This window comes from Sapajus apella, unplaced genomic scaffold (assembly GCF_009761245.1).
Source record: "Sapajus apella isolate SASKATOON/1434 unplaced genomic scaffold, GSC_monkey_1.0 scaffold18, whole genome shotgun sequence".
NCBI classification, from domain to species: domain Eukaryota; kingdom Metazoa; phylum Chordata; class Mammalia; order Primates; family Cebidae; genus Sapajus; species Sapajus apella.
Window position 1 is genome coordinate 25055050 of NW_022436958.1, and position 21304 is coordinate 25076353.

At 38.0% G+C, this 21304-nt stretch overlaps 1 long non-coding RNA gene across 1 annotated transcript in view; it reads left to right on the forward strand.

Annotated features, from left to right (window-relative positions):
- The first annotated feature begins 1818 nt into the window (after nucleotides 1-1818).
- Nucleotides 1819-21304, forward strand: part of LOC116557072 — a 95881-nt gene continuing 76395 nt past the window's right edge. Inside the window, exons 1-3 of the long non-coding RNA XR_004271344.1 lie at nucleotides 1819-2032; nucleotides 5910-5974; nucleotides 6595-6764. This is a non-coding gene — a long non-coding RNA (uncharacterized LOC116557072). The remainder of the gene's footprint in view (nucleotides 2033-5909; nucleotides 5975-6594; nucleotides 6765-21304) is intronic.

Here is a 21304-nt window from a genome sequence, read left to right on the forward strand (position 1 = left end):
TACCCTTCACCCCACCAAGCTGGACCATCCCAGGTCCAGCTGCACTTGCCGCTAATCTCTCAATCCAGAACGTTTCAGATTGCTGTTTTTTGTGGGGGTGAGACCCACTGAGCCAGAGCACCTGGCTCCCTGTTTCAGCCCCCCCCCTTTTTTTTTTCACTTGAATGGGTGGCTCTGTATCCCAGGCATTCCAGGCACCAGTTGAAACAGCCACGCAGATTTGTGTGAATTTTTGTGTGGAGATCCGCGGCACTGGCTGAAACAGCCATGCTGGAAACTTGTGGTGCTTTTCAGCCTGGGAATCTCCTGGTCTGTGGGCAGTAAAAACTCATTTGGAAATGCAATGGTCACTCATCCTCTGCCTTGTTCTTGCTGGGAACTGCACTCCAAAGCTGTTCCTATTCGGCCATCTTGGTTTTTCAACCCCTGCTTTTTTTTTTTTTTTTTTTCCATTTTGTTGGTAAATATTCTTCCATCCCTTTATTTTGACCCTACATGTGTCTTTTCTGTGAGATGGGTCTCCTGAATACAGCACACCAATTTGACAGGCCTTGACTCTATCAAATTTGGCAGTCTGCATCTCTTAATACTGGCATTTGGCATGTTTATATTTAAGGCTAATATTGTTATTGTGAATTTGATCCTGTCATGCTGCTAGCTGGTTATTTTGCACATTATTTGATGCAATATATTCATGGTGTCAATGGTCTTCACAATTTGGTATGTTTTTGGAGTGGCTTGTACCAGTTTTTTCTTTTCATATTTAGTGCTTCTTTCAGGAGCTCTGGTAAGGCAGGCCTGGTGGTGACAAAATCTCTCAGCATTTGCTTGTCTGTGAAAGATTTTATTTCTCCTTCACTTTTGAAGCTTAGTATGCCTGGATATGAAATTCTGGGTTGAAGATGCTTTTCTTCAAGATGATTGAATATTGGCCTAAACTCTCTTCTGGCTTGTAGGGTTTCTGCAGAGAGATCTGCTGTTAGTCTGATGGGCGCCCCTTTGTGGGTAACCTTACCTTTTTCTCTGGCTGCCCTTAATATTTTTTCCTTCATTTCAAACTTGGTGAATCTGATTATTATGTGGCTTGGGGTTGCTCTTCTCAAGGAGTATCTTTCTAATGTTCTCTGTATTTTCTGAATTTGAATATTGGCCTGTCTTACTAGGTTGGGGAAGTTCTCCTGAATAATATCCTGAACGGTGTTTTCTAAGTTGGTTCCAATCTCCCCATCACTTTCAGGTACACCAATCAAATATAAGTTTGGTCTTTTCACATAGTCCCATATTTTCTGGATTTTTTTTTTTTGTTGTTGTTGTTTCTTTTAATTCTTTTTTTGTTTAATCTTGTCTTCACACTTTAATTCATTAAATTGATCTTCAGTCTCTGATATCCTTCCTTCTACTTGATTGATTGAGCTATTGATATTTGTGTATGATTCATGAAGTTCTTGTGCTGTGTTTTTCAGCTCCATCAGGTCATTTATGTTGTTTTCTAAATTGGTTATTCTAGTTAACAGTCCCTGTAACCTTTTATCAAGGTTATTGGCTTCCTTGCATTGGGTTAGAACATGCTCCTTTAGCTTGGAGGAATTTGTTATTACCCACCTTCTGAAGCCTACTTCTGTCAATTTGTCAAACTCATTCTCCACCCAGTTTTGTTTCCTTGCTGGCAAGAAGTTGTGATTCTTTGGAGGAGAAGAGGCATTCTGGTTTTTGGAATTTTCAGCTTTTTTTGTGCTTGTTTTTCCTCATCTTTGTGTATTTATCTACCTTCGATCTTCGATACTGGTGACCTTCAGATGGGGTTTTTGTGTGGATGTTCTTTTTGTTGATGTTGATGCCATTCTTTTCTGTTTATTAGTTTTCCTTCTAACAGGCCCCTCTGCTACAAGTCTGCTGAAGTTTGCTGGAGGTTTACTTCAGACTCTTTTTGCTGGGTATCAGCAGTGGAGGCTGCAAAACAGTAAAGACTGCTGCCTGTTCCTTCCTCTGGAAGCTTCATCCCACAGTGGCACCTGCCAGGTTCCAGCCTGAGGTGTCTGTCGACCCTGCTAGGAAGTGTCTCTCAGTCAGGAGGCACGGGAATCAATGATGCACTTGAGGAGGCAGTCTGTCCCTTATCAGAGATTGAGCCCTGTGCTGGGAGATCCACTGCTTTCTTCAGGGTCAGCAGACAGGAATGTTTAAGTCTGCTGAAGCTGCTCCCACAGCTACTCCTTCCCCAGGTGCTCTGACCCAGGAAGATGAGAGTTTTATGCATAAGCCTCTGACTGGGACTGCTGCCTTTCTTTCAGAGATGCCCTGCCCAGAGAGGAGAAATGTAGAGAGGAGCTGGCTACAGCAGCTTTGTGAGCAGCAGTGGGCTCCACCCCATCTGAAATTTCCAGTGGCTTTGTTTACACTGTTAGGGGAGAACCACCTAGTCAAGCCTCATTAATGGTGGACACCCCTTTCCCCACTAAGCTTGAGTGTCTCAGGTAGACTTCAGACTGCTGTCCTGGCAGCAAGAATTTTAAGCCAGTGGATCTTAGCTTGCTGGACTCTGTGAGGGTGGGATCCACTGAGCTAGACCACTTGGCTCCCTGGCTTCAGCCCCCTTTCCAGGAGAGTGAATGGTTCTATCTTACTGGCATTCCAGGAGCCACTGGGGTATGAAAAAAACTCCTGGAGCTAGCTCAGTGTCTGCCCAAACGGCCACCCAGTTTTGTGCTTGAAACCCAGGGTTCTGGTGGCATAGGCAACTGAGGGAATCTCCTGGTCTGTGGGTTGCGAATATCATGGGAAAAGCATAGTATCTGGGCTGGAGTGCATTGTCTCTCATGGCATAGTTTCTCAAGGCTTCCCTTGATTAGGGGAGGGAGTCCCCTGACCCCTTGTGCTTCCCAAGTGAGGTGACACCCACAGCTCACTTTCTGTGGGCTGCACTATCTAACCAGTCCCAATAAGACAGGCTGGGTAACTCAGTTGGAAATGCAGAAGTCATCTGCCTGCTGTGGTGATCTCTCTGGGAGCTGCAGACTGGAGCTGTTCCTATTTGATTGTCATGCCAGCTACTTCCCATACTGTTTTCATGCCACTGAATAAGTCTCATAAGATCTGATGGTTTTATACATGGGAGTTTCCCTTCACAAGGTCACAAGCTCTCTTGCCTGCTGCCATATAAGATGTGTCTTGCTTCTCCTTTGTCTTCTACCATGATTGTGAAGCCTCCCTTGCCATGTGGAACTGTGAGTTAATTAAACCTCTTTCCTTAATAAATTACTGAGCCTCGGGTATGTCTTTATTAGCAATGTGAGAACAGACTAATACAGACTCTAGAGGAGATTTCATTTTCTGCTTTTTTGGATTATTAGAAGATTTCAGTTCTTTCAGATTGTAGGAGTCAAGTTCCCATTTTCTTACTATAAACTGAAGGCTGTTTCCACTTTCTAGAGGCTGCTGCTTTGCTTGGCTTGTGGTTTCTATCCTTCATCTTTAAAGGTTGGAACAACAGATCAAATTCTTCTTACTTGTAAAGATTCATGTAGTTATATAGGGTCTACCAAGAAAATCGAAGATAATATCTCCATTTCAAGGTCTCTAACATTATTCGCACCTGTAAAGTCCCTTTTGTCATGTAATGTAACATAGTTACTGGTTCCAGTAGTTGGGATGTAGACATCTTTGGAGGGCCGTTACTTTGCCTACCATAAGAAGTTTAAAGAAAAAAAAGTGGATGGGTCTTATTACAAAGGTATTATTATTTAAAGATAACAACTAGAGAAAAATTACTAACCTTCCTAAATATCAGAAAAAGTACAAAAAATAAAGAAACAAAGACAATTGTGAAATGTTTTAAGAAAATATGATATTGGATTGAATCAAAAAAGTCATAGACACATCCTAGTTTCAGAGATTTTCAAAGGGGAAAAAATGAACAAAATTGATTATACAACATTAGTTGTAGGACACAAAATAAAAATCAGGGATCTCAAAATATGAAAAAACATGTTTGTAAGAATAGATACACAGTATATATAAACAACTAAGTCCAGAAAAATTGTATCAATAAATGTAAAACAGCTTACCTCTACTATAAAAAGAAAACTTTGCAGATCTTACAAAGCAAAACCTTTCCATGATGTGTGTAAGATACTCTTAAAGTGACTAAGAAAGGAGGAAAATTTAAAGTTAAGCATTAACATTAAAAAAATTTAAATTAAGTAAAAAATTAATATTGGGACTTCCGCCAAAATGGTTGAGTAGGACCCACTCTAGGGCGCAGTCCCCAGTGAGAGCGATGCAGAAGGTGAGTGGTCTCCACATTTCCAACTGAAGTTCCAGGTTCATGTCAATGGGACTGGTTGGACAGTAAGTATAGCCTGAGGAGGGCAAACTGAGGCAGGGTGGGGCACTGCCTCACCCAGGAAGTGCGGTAGGCTGGAGGATCCACCCTCCTACCCAATGGAGGTTATCAGGGACTTTTCCGACCACTCCAGCACTCCAGTTCAGATATTGCACTTCTCCCACGGTCTTTACAGCCCACAGACCAGGAGATTACCCCCTGGCCGACAAGTGCTGCAGGGTTTCCAGCACAAAACTGGGTGGCCTTTTCAGCTGGAGCTGCAGGTTTTCAGCACAGAACTGGGTGGCCGTTTTAGCCTGCTCCTATACAGCTCTGTGAGACAGAGCTGCCCATTCTCCTGAAAAAAAGGGAGCTGGAGGCAGGGAGCCAAGTGATCTGGCTTGGTGGGTCCCACCACCACAAAGACCAGCAAACTGGCTTCTGTTTTCTTTTTTAATGCCAACTTCTGTTCACTTTTTCTATAAAACCAAAGCTTCATTAAAAAGTGAAGTTATTAATTAATTTTTTAAAAAGGACACAGGAGCCAGTTTAGAAGGACTCTATTGGCCAAAGTTGTGACAATTCGAGCATCTAAAAAATCATTATTCAGTCCCTGGGCAATCCCTCATTGTCTTCCGTCCCTGCTCTATTCTTATCCGTTGGAAACTGCTGAATGGCTTCATATTAACTATAGATAACTTGAGCTTTATAGAATTTATAAAAAAGAAAATCAAATAATAAGTATCTGTTTTGTCTGGCTTATTTCATTCAGCATATTTATTTTCAGATTAATCCATGTTTGTTGTGTGCAGCAATAGTTTGTTCTTTTTGAGTAATATTCCATTGTGTGGATATACTACAATTTGTTTATTCACCTCTTAATGGACATTTAGACTGTTTTCATGTCTTGACTATTACAAATAAAGCTGCTATAAAAATTATTGTAAAAATTATTGTTTAATAATTATTGAGGCATACTGAATTTGCAAAAAATCCATACACCCTTAGTGATAAATGATAATGCCACAAAACCCAATTTTTTCTATGGGAGGTTATTATTAACCCAAACAATTAATTTGAAAATTGTTAACCTAAGGGAAATAATGAGACATTTATTTGTCTTTCCTATAGGAACTACATGTCAAGGTAACCAAATGAAAAGGGAAACCAAATTTTACAAATGATGCCCTGGTTAAAGGAGAAAGCTCAGTTTTTATAAAATGGTGGCATAGGTATATGGAAGAAAGCTAGAACCAGAAAATTACCATTTCACAATACCTAATGAAATTATTGTAGTAGAAAATGAATATTCATTGGTGTTAAAACAAATAGGTGAATGGTTGAAAGTAAACTGGACATTTGAATAGTGCTAAAGTAATAACAGATTCCTCACTGAAACTGTGTAATGGAGGGGTTGTGGTGTCACCACTAACAAAGTGATTAATGGTAGGAAACAATATTATGTATCTCTAGCCATGATGCAGTATGAACCATGTTACCTCACTTATGATATATTTTAGCCAAAAAAAACTTTATTTAGAATCCAGGCAAATCTTTAAATCTAACTTCTATTTGATTTTTTTTTCAGGAAATTCAAGGGATAGTTATTGAACTAAATAAACCACAAGGAAGCCATCAGATAAATCTGGAAAGGTGAGATTTTATGAGACAGATGACCCTATGGCTTCAACCAGTTGGTGTCATGAAAAAGTGAAGTGTTTAAAACAGACTTAATGGCTGAACAACCAGATACAACGTGTGGTCCTAGTTTGGATTCAGTTTTGTAACACCAGCTGCAAGATATTTTGACAGCAATTGAGAGGGGCAGATTTTAATGAACTAGCTATTAGAAGAAACTAAGGAATTTCTGTTTTATTGGTGAAAATGTTGTCTTGGCTGTATAGAAATGTCTAACTGCATCAGAGATAGACAAATTGACTGATGGACTAGATTACAGAGTCTAGAAGGAGATTGAAGCTTGATATCATACTAACATGGCACAGCAGATCATTGCAGAAAAGTGGTCTGTTTAATTAATGGTCCTGAAATAAATTGATTCACTGTATAGAAGTAAAATGAAATTGGATTTCTACTTTACACCATACACAAAAATCAATTATAGATAAACAAAAGACATAAATGTGAAAGTCATAACTTTAAGACATAAAATATAAGATAATCTCTTCATTATTTTGGTGTAGAAGATAATTTCTTTAATATAAATAAAAATGTTTAAGCATATTAAATTAAAAGATCAATAAATTTGATTTCAGTTAAATCAAGAACATGGAAAGAAACTGAAAAAAAAAAAAAAAAAAAAAAAACCAAATCATATACTGGGAGAAGATACTCACAAGACATAAAACTGGAACAGTGTTGCTATCCAGCATATGTTAAGAATTTTTATAATTTCATAAGAACTAATAAGCAATTTGAAAAAAAGGTAAGCATTTTAATGGAATTATGAATGGCAAGTAAATCAATGAAAAAGATTCTAAACCTCACTAGTAATAGATAATTTATTATAATGAGATATTATTTTATACTCATTGGTTTGGTAAAATTAAGTCTGGCAATCAGAAATCTTGATATGTATATGGAGTAACAGGAACTTTTATATATAGCTAGTGAGAGTGTCAAGTGGTACATTACTTTGGAAAAAACTTTTAAGTTCAAATTGTACACATGGTCTATACCCAGCTACTTCATGTAGGTATAGGTTTTTGACAAACTCTTAAGTACATCAGCATACATGAACAAAAATGTTTGTAGTAATGTTGTGATAGCAAAAAACTGAAAATAAGTCAATTGTCATTTGATCAGAGAATGGATTAAGAAATTCCATTGTCACAGAGCAAGAATGAATGTAACATAGCTTCACATAATAATATAGATAGGTCTTAGAAACACTGTTGAGTAAAGAAATCAAAACAGTATGATATTATTTCTATAATACTTTTTAAAAAGAGAAAACTAAAGAATACATGGTTTAGTGATCCATATATATGTGGAAAAAACTTTTGTAAGCAAGGAAATGGTACTATTCAGGATAGTGGTCACTGAGGGAGGCAGGGATGGGATCAAAGAGGTTAACACAGTTTTAATACTATTGGTGATGTTCTCATTCATAAAATAACTGGTGGATTAGTATATTTTTGGCATGTATTAATTACTTTAAATTTTAAATTAAAATAGAGTTTATGAAAAATTACTGGCAAATGCTGGATTGCATTGTTCTGTATGAATATTTATTCACTATAAAAAATAATATTCTTACCTTTAGATTGTTATTTGTTTGATTTTGAAAGTAGTTCAATAGCTAAATAGTTGAGATAGTGCCTTTTTTTGTGTGTGTGTGAGACAGTCTTGCTGTGTTGTCCAGGCTGGAGTGCAGTGAGGTGATCTAAGCTCACTGCAAACTCTGCCCCCCAAGTTTAAGCAATTCTCCTGCCTCAGCCTCCCTAGTAGCTGGGATTACAGGGCCCACCACCATGCCTGGCTAATTTTTATATTTAGTAGAGACAGGGGTTTCACCATGTTTGCCAGTCTGGTCTCAATTTCTTGACCTCAAGTGATATGCCCGGCCTTCCAAAGTGCTGGGATTGTAGAAGTGAGCTACAACACCCAGCCGAGATCGTGCTTTTGAATAGATCTTTCATAGGAGAAAAAAAGGTGTTAATTCTTTTTCTTTGTTTAGATAGCCCGGTGTCCATTTCCTAATTCCTTTTCACCATGGCATGTAAAATGGCATAATCTCTGAAAGGATACACCTAATTTAAATATCTCAATGGTGTTGAAGTAAGCCTTGGTATAGATTTTATTTCATTTGATATAGTACCTTAGAATTCATTAGGATGAAATTTATTCTGGAAGTACAGTGAGAGTAACTATATATTTTAGCATTTTATTACTATTTTTAAAAGATTTATTACTCTGTTTTCACATTACTGTAATGAAACACCTGAAACTGGGTAATTTATAAAGAAATACCTGAGACTACATAATTTATAGAGAAAAGAGGTTTAATTGGTTCACAGCCCCTCAGGCTGTACAGGAAGCATGGTGGCTTCTGGGGAGGCCTCAGAAAACTTTACACATGACAGAGGGCAAAGCAGGAGCAGGTGTCTTACATGGCAGGAGCAGGAGTGAGAGAGCCGGAAGGTGCCACACACTTTAAAACAATCAGCTCTTGTGAGAACTCACTCACTCACTATTACATCACAATACCAAGGGGAAAATCTGCCCCCATGATCCAGTCGCCTCCCACCAGGCCCCACGTCCAACACTCAGGAGTACACAGTTCAACAAAAGATTTGGGCGGGGACACAGATCCAAACCACATTGTTAGACTTAGCTGATATTTTAGAAATGTGTAGTTTTACCAATTGTGTGGTTTTACCAATTGTGTGGATACAATTCCATGATAATGTGATGAATTTTGTTTCTTTTTCTATGGTACACATTCTCAGCAGTGTTACAAAAATCTTCAAAAATGACCTAGGCACTATATACCAACTTTGTAAATCTTATTTGTCAATTTTATACAAGGCACAGTTCAGGAAAGCAGCCAACAAATTTTCATATAGTGCTAGTTCATAACTAGATATGGATAAAATGTTACCATAAAATATTAGTCAAATCTCTTCCTAAGGATCTCTATCAGAGATAGTTTAGATTTCATAGCGGCTGTCAATTTCTAATTGGGTGAGTGTACTGCCTCTAGGCAAAATTGCTAAGCAAGCAAAATATGTCTTTAGTGTTTGACGAGTGTTACCCCCACCCAGCCATCTTTAAACTTTATTTACAATTTGTATTAGTTTCTTTCCTCTTCTTCAGTCTTCTTCTTCTTCTTTTTTTTTTTTTTTTTTTTGAGACAGAGTCTTCCTCCATTGTCCCGGCTGAAGTGCGATCTCAGCTCACTGCAACCTGCGTTTTCTCGGTTCAAGCAGTTCTCCCATTTAGCCTCCCAAATAGCTGGGATTGCAGGTGTGAGCCACTACACCCGGCTAATGTTTTGTATTTTTAGTAGAGATGGGGTTTCACCATATTGGCCAGGCTGGTCTTGAACTCCTGACCTAAGTGATCCACCTGACTTGGCCTCCCAAAATGCTAGGATTACAGACATGAGCCACCATGCATGGCTGAGTTTCTGGTTTTTCCTTTCAGGTTTCTTTTTTTGGCAAGTTGTGCGTGCACGTGCACGTGCATGTGCACACACACACACACGCACACATTCTTGCATCTCCTTTCTTACAAAAAGGGTAGCATGTTTTCTGACTTGCTTTTTTTTGTATAATACATCCTGGAGATCATCCCGTATTAGTATATAGAGATCTTTCTCATTCTTTTCTGTGGCTGGGTGGTATCTATACATTTTGTGGAAGTATCTTAGTTCAGCTAACCTATCCCTATTAAAGGATACATTTGAATTGTTTTCAATTGTTTGGTATGACAGTGCTACAGTGAATAACCTTGCGCATATGGTGTCTTGTATTTCTTGAAGTGGTTCTTCAGGGAAGATTGCTAGAAGTGGGATTGCTGGGTCAAAGAGTAAATATATCTTTATTTATTTATTTATTTTGTATATTACCAACTTCTAAGTAAGAATCACACCATTTTGTTCTTCAGCCACAAATGTTTGCAAGTGCCTGTTTCCCTACAGCCTTGACAATGAAGTGTGTTATCAAACTTTTGGATTTTTGCCAATCTGATTAGTAAAAAAATGTATCTCAGCATAGTTTAATTTGCATTTCTCTTATAAGATAGGTAGAGTATATTTTAATTTGTTTAAGGGCCACTAACATTTCTTTTTTTGTAAACTGTTATTTTCCTATTATTCTGTTAGATTTTTGGTCATTTCCTTCTTAGGTTTTCAGATCTCTTTGTATATATCTGTGGGTACACACATAATACAGATGTATGTATTTTTGTCATGCAAATTTACTTTGCATTTATAAAATCAAACATTAATATTTGTTTTATGCCTTCTGGATTTTAAGTCTTAGAAAGGCTTTCCTACTCCCAGTTCGAAGGTATTCAGAAGTCATATTTTCTTTGAGTGCCTACATAGTTTCCATTTTTATATTTAGACATATGATACTTTTGGAGTTTATTCTGTGTATGGTATGATATATCAATTCAATTTTATCTTCTTTCAAATGGTTATCCAATTGCTCCAGCATCATTTCTTGAAAGTTCTTTTTCCCAATCATTTGGGATGCCATTTTTTTGAGTGACTAAATGTTGGTACAAATGTAGGTTTATTTCTAGATTTTATAATCTGTTCCATTGGTCTATTTACATGTCAGTAGATTGTAGTATAGAGACTTTGTAGCATGTTAGGATCTGATAAGTTTAGCAGTCCTCATTTTCATAACTATTCTTTTTCTGTCATTTTATGGCTAGTCTTGCTTATTTACTTTTACATATAAACTTTAGAATCAATGTATTGTGTCGAGATTCAAGAAGTTGATAATATTTGTTCTTGATGAGATTGTAAATTAAACTTTGGGAGATTTGGTAATCTTAAGAACATTACAAACATTTTTGTTATTCTTATCTGTTTTTATGTATTTAATGAGAGTTTTATAGTATCTTATATAAAAATTTGCATATTTCTTTTTAGTTTAGGGTTCTTTATTATCTTCTAATTGTTTATGGTTTGTACATGAATCCTATTGATTTGTGGGTTAGTTTCCTATCCTGTTACTTCACTGAATTATTATTTGTAATTTTACTGTTGATTTTTTTGGGGTTTCCAGGAATATTGCCGTGTCGATCTAAATAGTTTGATTTTTCCTTTCTAATTTTTTATTTCTTTATTTTTTAATTGATTGAGTTGCTAAGATTTTCAATACAATTTATATAGTAGTGGAGTTTTGTTTCCAACTTTAATTAGAATGTATTCACCCTTTTTGTCCCCCAGCTTTCCCTATGCCCCACCAGACCTGAACAGCCTCTTTGCTTAAACCAGGCCTTTCTTCCCCATCTTCTTAGGCTTCATCTTAATTAAAATAATTTGGCATACTTGCTAAGAGCCTTATTTTTCCTTCTGATCTGCAATTTTGAAAAAGGAAAATTCCCTTGTGGTATTTAATTTTACTCCTTTATCAGGCAGCTTAAACTCAATTCCTATTGTTAGTCACTGAGTAGAAGTGGACAAAAGAATGATGTTTTTAAATGTGAAACTTTTCTCATGGTTAAAGATTGCTGTTAAAGTATTATTCAGTTTCTGCCAGGCATGGTGGTTCATGCCTATAATCCCAGCACTTTGGAAGGCCGAAATGAGAGGATCACTTGAGGCCAGGAGGTTGCGACCAGTCTGGTCAATATAGCAAGACCACATCCCTAATAATAATTTTTTAAAAAGTATCACTTATTTTCTCTGGGAAATTAAGATACAATTAATAAAGCAGAAATATTCTTTTTTATAGCTCTTGGCTAAGTTTTAATCATGATCTTCTGTTTTATCCGTGTAGTGTGCCAGCTGGCTATGTGCATTTAATCTCTGAAGTGGCCATACTATACCATTGATGTGAACATCTTTAGGATGTGGAGGATTGAATAGGGTGCAAAACTATTGAACAAATCTTGCTAAGGTTGAAAAAAGTGAGAAGATGGGTCTTAGTTGGAAAAGTCAAATAATTTAATATTAAAACTCAATTTTATCTTTTCAATGTTTAACCTCAAGCCTAATGTGAATAGCATATAATTTTTAAATATTTTTAAAGAAAAAATATTTTTTACCATGAAATTTCATCACAATACATTTTGCCAAATATGACTGACTCAAAATAACACTTTTGATATATGAAAAGAATATGAAATATCAATTCCAAACAAGCCTATACCAGAGAAGGCAAATAGGTCTCATTTCATGCCAACTTTAATTTGCTTGCTGCTAAGAAGATTATATTAAGAATGGTAATTCTAAGGCTGCCTCTAAGTTTAGAGGGAAGAGTGCTGTGATATCTGCCATATGCAGGGCTGGAGAAGTAATGGCATAAATGCCTCTTTGAAATGTCTCACCTATATTTCAGAACTCTAAATATATGAGATGGCATTTATGAGCTATAATTGCTACGATTTAGGAAGATTTTGTTTGTTTGTTTAAAAACAACTTTATTGTTGGTGACAAAGTTTCAAATATATTTAATGTGTCTCAGTCTGAATTTCTAGCGTCTGTCTTTCTCTATGGTTTAAATCTGAAAATCGCTAAAAATTATGAAACACCTTGTAGATGTTCAAGTAAGTCATCCATATGGATGATAGTATAGTTGATCTCTGTAACATGGGAATGATGGCAACTTGTCGTTCAAAATTTTTACAAATTGGCATTTATTACCTTGGGAGCAATACCTCAACTCTGCAGATTTTTTTCCCATTAAATTGAATCCATTTATCATGGGTGGACTCACACTAACCAAGCTCATAAAGTTTATTTGTTAATTTATACTGAGAACTTTAACTGGAATAGTGATGAAAAACTAGTTAGCCTGATTAGCTCATGATACTTGTAGTCATTACTTGGGAAGGCAAATCTTAATTCAAATATCAAGTTATTAATTTATAATAAGAAATATAACCATCATTAGAACCGGAATAATCAAATCTATGTGGCTGATCCATCTTATCTTTGTAGGCATACCTACAAGGAAAGTAAAGTCATAATGTTCTTTGTTAAGCATTAATTAGAACAAGGGGAATTAGATTAATTGAATCCAATAATTTTTTTTTCAGTGGGTTTGGTTTTGGCCCAAACAGATTGTCCTGTGTAGAGTGCTTGGATGAGCATTGCCAAAATACTGCTTTCTAAGCCTTGTTTTTCCATTTGCATTTGATTGACCAATTCCCCCTTTGATTGACACATTTAATAAAGCATGGTAATATAATTAATCAAATAGCAGCCAAGCCTTTCATTTATCTTTAAAGGTGACTTTGCTCTCTACTCTGGTCCATTAGGCATTTAAAGTTTTACACTTATGAGGTATTCTTATCTTTCTAATTTCCAGGTTCTTGTGAGAAGCCTCACTACTTTTAAGTACTTAGAATACATCATATTAAAGTATTGCATTTAAGCTTAATTTTAGTGTATTACTCAAGGACTGTTTAGCTATCTGTTTAAAATACAGATAATAAAGAGTAGGGGGGGAGAGATGGAGAAAGGTTATGAATTGTGTTCAATACAAAAAAAAGTTTTTAATGGATGTTGATACTCAGTAAAGTATTTCAGAAGTACACTACTTTTCACACATTTTTTGCTGCATGCTCTAGCCTTAGCCCTCAGACCTCTCATGCAGACAGCACATATGTTCAATGGGGCTGTGCTGTTACAGTTAGTGTCTAATGATGTGTGCTATTAGCCTGTGGTAATGTTCTCAGGGAAGCTGAATTAGGCTCAGGATATTATCTAAAAAGGACTTCACGGCTTACTAAAGATGTATTTTTGTTTCTTTTTCCCGCTTTATTTGATACTACGTTTCTAGGATTTTTCTTTCTGTAAACCACCACATTTCTTAAATTCTATTCTACTCAACCCTGGAAAACAAAAGCTGACCAATCACCATAGTTTTATGTAAACACGTACTATTAAGCAACACTTGGTTTTCTGAAGCAATTTCTAGTTGAGGAGCTCCACGCATTTAATAAGTACAGCTTTCTAGTCTTTCATTTAATCAGAATTGGGGATAAGGGAGCAGGGAAAATTGCAGGTTTTGAAATTTATTCAATTCTGTGGTTCTATATGGAATATGGGGCATGCCATTAAGTGATTTTGTATAACTGGTTGTGGTGACAACTTTCTCAAAAGGAAAATTATTCATTTGTATGAAACTGTTACCATTGGGACAAATTCGCGGATATGGCTTTGGGATTTATTTCTTCTTCCTTATAAAATTGGGGAGATTTACAAATAATTTTTTTGACTAGAAAAAATATCTGATTATGGTTAGTAAGATAAAATAATGCAAAACAAAACCAAAAAGTTCTATTTTAAAAATTATTAATAGATGTTTCTGAGTTTTGGGGTGGAAAGACTGTTTTATTTAAGAAGACTCTGTTGCACTTGGATAATTTTTGTTATGTACCTGAAGACCGTTGGTAATATTTCAAGAAGGAGATGAGAATAAGAGATCCCAATGTTATTCCTTGTGATTTGACGTTAGAGAAAGCTCCCAAGAATGAGCAAGGAATATACAGGCAAGTTAGAAAGAGAATGGGACTGGCGTACACAATGAGACAGACGAGGAGGTGGGAGTGGATGGTGATGGAGGTAGTTCTGAATATTTGACGTAGTGGATTTTGAAACTGATTCCAACAGTTTGGGGACCAGATTCCCATTATTAAAATGAGACGAGGTTGTATGTGTGAACCTGGATCTGGGCCCTAAGAACTGAATATTTGGCACTCGAGCTTGTTGAAAATGACTCTCCCTTTACTGAGCATAACTAGGGGGTCACATTCAACTTTCAGAAAAGAGGCTCTAATTCTATGTTCTGTTCCTATCCTTCAGGAGTGGTTTTTCAACTTCAGAAAACATTTTCTGAGTTTAGGCAGCATTTTGCTTCCATGAAATTTGTTTTAGTTCAGATATTTCTTAGAGAATTTTTGGCGTAATCAGTATAGTATTGAATATTTCCTGTTGACTAGGACCTGAATGATAAGGTTGAATATACAGGCAACATTTTGTGTTTTAAGATGTAAATGGGGGGCTAGACTCTGCACCTCCTTGGGGCTTACTAAGAGCTAAACACGCTCTGCTGTTCCTAATCATCCCATCAGCACAAGCCTTATCATTCTCTCCACTCTCCTCTCTCCCAGAAGCAGATTAAAAGACTAGGGTGAAAAAAGTAAAAGCATTGGACTTATGAGTCATTAGCCTAGAGGGAAGGGGCTGTGGTTTTTATTTTCTTTCCTCAAAGGGAAGAAGTGGGATGCTCAGCACCCCAATCTAAGTGAGGGTATGGTTACTTGTAATGATTTTTATGTTCTTCTGGTTTGAAGTTTGCTTATGCTGTAGACTTGGTGATCTGCCCTATTTGAACAGGAGGATAGATAATTGGAAAGCGAGTGCATGATGGGGTGAAGGGCAGTGGGGAGCAGCCTGCATTCTCATGTTATGCTTAGAAAGGATGTCTGAGTTTCTCAAGTCAAGTGGGAAGGTAGCTGGGTCTTAGCCATCTTGACAGAAGCCTACCCTAGACAGCTTGCTAGCAGTCAAGTATATCCTGGCAGAAAGAGGATGTAAAGTAAATTGTTCTCCAGGGTACACACTAAAGGGACATTGGAAGAGGATAAACTGGAGACAGATTTTCTACCTTATGAAAACACATTTGCCTAATGAAAGAACCAGCATTTGGATGCCTGCCACACAGAGTTCATCAATACCCAGCTTTGGCCAAGAAAGGATAACAACAGGGATCTGGTAAGAAAGAGCCACACCTCTCTTCAACTTCCTCCTCCTTACCACAACAAACCAGGACAAAGGGGCCTGGAGATGGGGCTGGGAGAGGAAGAATGAAAGATCAGATTACTTACTTTCTTTCTCGTAAGTCTTTCAGGCTAAGGCCTGGACAGTATTTCAGGGGAAAGGATGAAATGAGCTCTTAAGTTGGAAATTTCAAACTGGTCTGGGCTGTATTATGCCTGAAAAAAATGATCTAGAAAGGTCTTCAATCCTTCCAAGATGTCAGTTAGGAAATAACAGGGATGGGAAAGGTAGAATAGAGCTAGTATAGCTGAAGGCAGCCATGGGGAAAATATGAAATCCTTCAATGTCTTGCATCCTGTCTCATTCCAGATCTGCCTTGTCATTTGTGTTCCATTAATGGCACTGTTTTATAAAACTCAAAACTACTCTTCATGCCTGTACATTGACTGTCACCAGAACCTGACCCATATTCACTTGTAGGACTGTATGAAAGTGACTAAGGGAAGGAATGTAAAGAATTATAGAACCTCATAGGCCCTAGGTTCAACTTGACTTCCATGAGTAGAATAATGATGCAGATGGGATGATATTCTAGAAGACTTACTACCACCAGTTCAAGGTGTTGTCCAAGTCCCCGGATTGTTACAGAAGCAGGAGCTCCTGCCTTGGATTCTAGCTTCAACTTCTTCATGCCAAGGCCAGCTTTTACCCAGCAGTAATACCTTTTTACTACTTGCAGTGGGGATAGACTGTTTCCTCAACTGCTATTATTAATGGCCTAGACAAACAAACATTTCCCTCAGGATGATTTTTGTACTCCAAATTGTGATTAAGTAATGTTCTGTTTATGTATCACAACTTTTTAATTTTTCCATGTAACTTATGTAGTCCACTTAAAATTCTCTTAAGAATATGTGTCAGATTTCTGCCAAAATGGCTGAATAGGAATAGCTCTGGGGTGCAGTTCCCAGTGAGAGAGATGCGGATGGTGAGTGATCTCTGCATTCCCAACCAAGGTACCAAGTTCATTTCAATGGGACTTGTTGGATAATGAGTGTAGCCCAACGTGGGCAAACTGAGGCAGGATGGGACGCTGTCCCACCTGGGAAGTACAACAGGATGGAGGATAGGGGACATTACTCCCTTGGCATTCCAGTTCAGATACCATGCTTCTCCCATGGCCGTTGCAAACCACAGTCCAGGAGAACACCACTGGGCTGAAAAGTGCCACGAGGTACCAACAGAGATCTGAGTGACAGCTCCAGCTGGCCTGGTGCTGCGAGTTGTTGGCACAGATCTGGGTGGAAGTTTTGACTAGTGCCAAGAGTGTCTGTGAGACATTTCTACCCACTTACCAGGAAGAGGGAGAGCTGAACGCAGGGAGACAGGTGATACAGCTTGGCAGGTCCCACCCCCGCAAAGACTAGCAAACTGAAGCCCTCTCACTTGAGAGTTTTGCAGCCAGCACATCAGTCTGAGCTCCATCCGGGACGATCAAGCTTGGTGAGGTGAAGGACATCCGCCATTTCAAAGGTGGGTCTAATCTCACCTGGGTAAACAAAAACCAGAGGAAGCCTACACAGCAGCTGGGCTGAGTCCAAGGCAGCCCAGCAGCACCTTTGCAGGCAGACAAGACACAGACTGCCTTCTCAAGTGGCTCCCTGACCCCTGAATAACTAAAAAAATGCCTTATACAGGAGAGCTCAGGCTGACCCCTTGTGGGTACCTTTCTGGAATGAAGCTACCAAGGGAAAGGTCAGGCAGCAATCCTCGTTGATCCGCACTGAACCCCTTGGCAGGTGATTCCCAGGCAAGCAAGATCTGGACTGGATCTCCAGCAGTCCTACACCAGAGGGGCCTGACTCTTAGAAGGAAAACTAAAAAACAAAAAGAAATAGCTTCAACATCAACAGAAAGGATGTCCACTCAGACCACACCTGAAATCACCAACTTCAAAGATCAAAGGGAGATAAACCCACAAAGATGGGAAGAAACCAGCACAAAAAGGGTGAAATCATCAAAGACCAGAATATCTCTCCTCCTCCAAGGGATTACAACTCCTCACCAGCAAGGGAACAAAACTGGATGAAAAATAAGTTTGAAGAATTGATAGAAGCAGGCTTCAGAAAGTGGGTAATAACAAACTTCTCTCATCTAAAGGAATATGTTCTAACCCAATGCAAAGAAACCAAAAACCTTGAAGAAAGGTTAGATGAAATGCTAACTAGAATGACCAGCTTAGAGAAGGACATAAATGACTTGATGGAGCTGAAAAACACAGCACAAGAACTTCATGAAGCATACACAAGTTTCAATAGCCAAATCAATCAAGCAGAAGAAAGAATATCTTCAAGAGATTGAAGATCAACTCAATGAAATAAAATGAAAAAGCAAGATTAGAGAAAAAAGTGAAAAGAAATGAACAAAGCCTCTAAGAAATATGGGATAATAGGAAAAGACCTAATCTATGCTTGATCAGTGTACCTGAATGTGACAGGGAGAAAGAATCTAAGCTGGAAAACACTCTTCAGGATATTATCCAGGAGAACTTCCCCAACCTAGCAAGGCAGGCCAACATTCAAGTCCAGGAAATACAGAGAACACTACAAAGATATTCCTCAAGAAGAGCAACCCCAAGGCACATAATCATCAGATTCACCAGGGTTGAAATGAAGGAAAAAATGCTAAAGGTAGCCAGAGAGAAAGGTAGGGTCACCCACGCCTTTGTGGTTGTCTCTCTTGGCAGAAACCATACTTGCCAGAAGAGAGTAGGGGCCAGTATTCAATATCAATAAAGAAAAGAACTTTCAACCCAGAATTTTATATCCAGCTAAATTAGGCTTCATAAGCAAAGGAGAATTAAAATCCTTTTCAGACAAGCAAATGCTGAGAGGTTTCATCACCACCAAATCTGCCTTACAAGAGCTCCTGAAGGAAGCGCTGAACATGGAAAGGAACAACCAGTACCAGCCACTGCAAAAATGTACCAAATGGTAAAGATGAATGACACAGTGAAAATACTGCATCAACTAACAGGCAGAGCAGCCGGCCAGGACCAAAATGACAGGATCAAATTCACACATAACAATATTAATGTTAAACGTAAATGGCCTAAATGCCTCAATCAAAACACATAGACTGGTAAACTGGATAAAAAGTCAAGACTCATTGGTGTGCTGTGTTCAGGAGACCTGTCTCACATGCAAAGACACACATCGACTCAAAATAAAGGGATAGAAGAAGATTTACCAAGCAAATGGAGAGCAAAAAATAGCAGGGGTAGCAATCCTAGTTTCTGATAAAATGGACTTTAAACCAACAAAGATCAAAAGAGACAAAGATGGGCATTACATAATGGTAAAGAGATCAATGCAACAAGAAGAGCTAATTATCCTAAATATATATGCACCCAACACAGGAGCACCAATATACATAAAGCAAGTTCTTAATGACCTACAAAGAGACTTAGACACCTGCACAATAGTAGTGGTAGACTTCAACACTCCACTGTCAATATTAGACAGAGCAATGAGACAGAAAATCAACAAGGATATCCAGGACTTGAATGCAGATCTGTACCACGTGGACCTAATAGACATCTACAGAACTTTCTACCCCAAATTCACAGAATATACATTCTTCTCAGAACCACATCACATGTACTCTAAAATTGACCATATAATTGGAAGTAAATCACTCCTTAGCAAATGCAGATGAACAGAAATCATAACAGTCAGTCTCTCAGAACACAGTGCAATAAAATTAGAACTCAGGATTAAGAAGCTCACTCAAAACTGCACAACTACATAGAAACTGAATAACTTGCTCCTGAATGGTGGCTGGAGCAATGAAACAATGAAATGAAGGCAGAAATAAACATGTTCTTCAAAACCAATGAGAATGAAAACACAACGTACCAGAATCTCTGGGACACATTTAAAGCAGTGTCTAGAGGAATATTTATAGCAATAAATGCCCACATGAGGAGCAAGGAAAGATCTAAAATCTACACCCTGTCATCAAAATGGAAAGAGCTAGAGGAGCAAGGTCAAAAGAACTCAAAACCTAGCAAAAGACAAGAAATAGCTAAGATCAGAGCAGAACTTAAGGAGATAGAGAAAAAAAAACTTTCAAAAAATCAATAAATCCAGGAGCTGGTTTTTTGAAAAGATCAACAAAATAGGCCACTAGCCATATTAATAAAAAAGAAAAGAAAGAAGAATCGAATAGATGCAATAAAAAGCAATAAAGAGGATATCACCACTGATTCCACAGAAATACAAACTACCATCAGAGATTACTACAAACAACTCTATGCACATTAACTAGTAAATCTGCAAGAAATGGATAAATTCCTGGACATTTGCACCCTCCCAAGACTAAACCAGGAAGAAATTGAAACCCCAAATAGACCAATAACAAGGTCTGAAGTTGAGACAGCAATTAATAGCCTACCAACCAAAAAAGGTCCAGGTCCAGATGGGTTCACAGCCGACTTTCTACCAGACATACAAAGAGGAGCTGATACCATTGCTTCTGAAACTATTCCAAACAATACAAAAAGAGGGAATCCTCCCTAACTCATTTTATGAGACCAACATCATTCTGATACTAAAACCTGGCAGAGACACACTAAAAAGGAAAACTTCAGGCCAATATCTATGATGAACATAGATGCAAAAATCTTCAGTAAAATACTGGCAAACCAAATGCAACAGCACATTGAAAAGCTTATCCATCACGATCGAGTAGGCTTCATCTCAGGGATGCAAGGCTGGTTCAACATATGCAAATCTATGAACTTAATACAGCACATAAACAGAACCAAAGACAAAAACACATGATTATCTCAATAAATGCAGAGAAAGCGTTTGACAAAATTCAATAGCCTTTTATGCTAAAAACCCTCAATAAACTAGGTATTGATGGAACATATCTCAAAATAATAAAAGGTATTTATGACAAACCCACAGCCAATATCATACTGAATGGGCAAAAACTGGAAGCATTCCCTTTGAAAACTGGCTCTAGACAAGTATGTCCTCTCTCACCAGTCCTATTCAATATGGAACTGAAAGTTCTAGCCAGAACAATCAGGCAAGAAAAAGAAATAAAAGATACTCAAGTATAAAAAGAGGATTGCAGATCCTGACAAATAGAGACAATCTGCAAATTGTCTCTATTTGCAGATGACATGACTGTATATTTAGAAGACCCCATCATCGGCCGGGCGTGGTGGCTCATACCTGTAATCCCAGCACTTTGGGAGGCCAAAGTGGGCGGATCACGAGGTCAAGAGATCGAGACCATCCTGGCCAACATGGTGAAACCCTGTCTCTACTAAAAATGCAAAAAAAAAAAAAAAAAAATCAGCTGGACATAGTGGCGCTCACCTGTAGTCCCAGCTACTTGGGAGGCTGAGGCAGGAGAATTGCTTAAACCTTGGAGGCGGAGGTTGCAGTGAGCTGAGGTCACGCCACTGCACTCCAGCCTGGCACCTGGTGACAGAATGAGACTCTGTCTCAAAAAAAAAAAAAAAAAAAAAAAAAAAAAAA